The 1,915-nt window shown below is 43.6% G+C and overlaps 1 pseudogene; it reads left to right on the forward strand.

The window, feature by feature from the left end:
• Nucleotides 1-945: 945 nt before the first annotated feature.
• Nucleotides 946-1,402, forward strand: LOC121274719 (annotated as a pseudogene).
• Nucleotides 1,403-1,915: the final 513 nt, after the last annotated feature.

Below are 1,915 nucleotides of genomic sequence, written 5' to 3' on the forward strand. Positions count from 1 at the left end.
TGTCCAACACTATTTGCATTTCATAAAATCATGTAATGATATTTTAAATGTAATGTTATCACTTCCTTAATAATGGATTTGAGCATTTTCGTGACAACCGATGTCAGACAAATAGGCTGCAGTTCCATTTGCTCTCTCCCTCCTTTCTTGAATAATGGTATCACATTTGTTATGTTCCAACCAATGGAACCATTCCAGAAATTAGGGAATTTTGGCAGATCACAACCAGTGGATCCACTATCTTTTTAGGATACTAGGATATAGGTCATTAGGTTCAGGGGATTTGTCATCTTTTATACCATTACTTTTTCACAATTTGAGGAGAGATGGTGAAGAAGCCAATATGAGGGGCAGCTGGTTAAATTAAAATGTGTTTCATAACGAAGGACTGAAGCTTGGGAGCTTCCAGCAGTAGATGTGCATGTCCCATGAACATGAATGATGCTGAAAGAAACTTTCAGGGCATGTGCAAAAGGAAGATTGTGCTGGATAGAACGTACTGAGGTGTAAACAAAAAATCACCTTCCCCTTAATGAAAAGCCTTACCATTCAGTGCCTTAACTTTCCCATTCTGAAAAGGGCAAGTGAAGGTCTTCAATCACTGCAGCCATACGTGTTGCATACTGCAGCCAGTGCTATCTGCTGACATGCTTTGTATCCAACTGTTTTGGAGACCTTTTTTGACCTTTGTTGCCATCCATGTGTCCACAGCCAAAAGCAGAGCTTCTTTGTTTTCCCTCCAGAGGAGCAGAAAACCATTATTATGGAATGGAATTTCATAACTAACAAAGAGAGTTTACACATGTGTGCTTCTGTGTGTACCTAAAGTCTACTCACGCTATTCGAATGAGGGCCATCAGTAAATCCAGGTGCTAGCAGTCTGCCATAGCACAGTTCTGGTACCCAGCGGCGATGAGGGGGGGCAGGCAGTTAAACAAATCATCTCAGCTCCAATGGATGATCATCCCGAACTGCTCCAGTTTCCTAATTAAAAGGAACCAGCAGGTCTATAGCATCGAGCCCAACAACCTGAAGTCCAGAAACTCTTTCCATCACAATGGGCTTATTCACCGCAAAACTATAGGTGTAGAGCCAGGAGCCGACAGAGGAGGAGTGGTGGTTGTCCTCCAAAAGCGGGCAGGTCAACGCAAACCAACAACATCCTATGGAGAGATCACCATCAACAAGAATGGCCACACTACGCTAAACAGTTTGCGACACATCATCCATAAGAACAACTACTGAAAGGATCTTGGCACGGTTGCTCTTTGTCGTGCCAGTGCTATTCTGAAGAGTCAGGAGCCAGTTGTGGTCAAGAAGAAGTACACCCGGGCTATCAAGAGTGCATGAACTTGTAAAAGATTTGACATGATTCGTAATAAAGGAAAATTTTAAGTAAAAATACAAGCATTAATCTGGTGCCTTTTGGAAAAGTCAGCGGGCAGGATTTTTCAGTCAGTGTGTGGGGGCGGGCCTGACATGCTGACGTGTAAAATGACACGCAATGACATCAGGTGCGTGTTCTGATGTCATCGCGCTGTCTCGCAATGTTTCATTTGGCGGGCGCGAGCCGGAGTCGGCTGTATGCCCGCCGATATTTTAGTGGCCTATTAAGGCTGGTAAGGAAGTGATTAAGGTCATTGTTAACGCTGCCCGTCCAACCTTACACTTGGCGGGCAGGCGAAAAGGCCAAGCGGCTGTCGCGTTTTTTAGGAAACCTCATCCACAAGCGAGAAGTGGTTTCCTAAAGGCTTTTATTAATTTAATAAAAAGTTTTTCCTACATATAAAAACATGTCCCATCTCATGCGACACAGTCACATGAGGGGCCATGTTTAAATAAATTTTTAGTCGGTGTATTTAAAATATTTTCGGCAGCGATTCAATCTCTCTGAGGCAGCTCTGTGCCTCAGGGA

The sequence above is a fragment of the Carcharodon carcharias genome (assembly GCF_017639515.1).
Source record: "Carcharodon carcharias isolate sCarCar2 chromosome 37 unlocalized genomic scaffold, sCarCar2.pri SUPER_37_unloc_2, whole genome shotgun sequence".
NCBI classification, from domain to species: Eukaryota; Metazoa; Chordata; class Chondrichthyes; order Lamniformes; family Lamnidae; genus Carcharodon; species Carcharodon carcharias.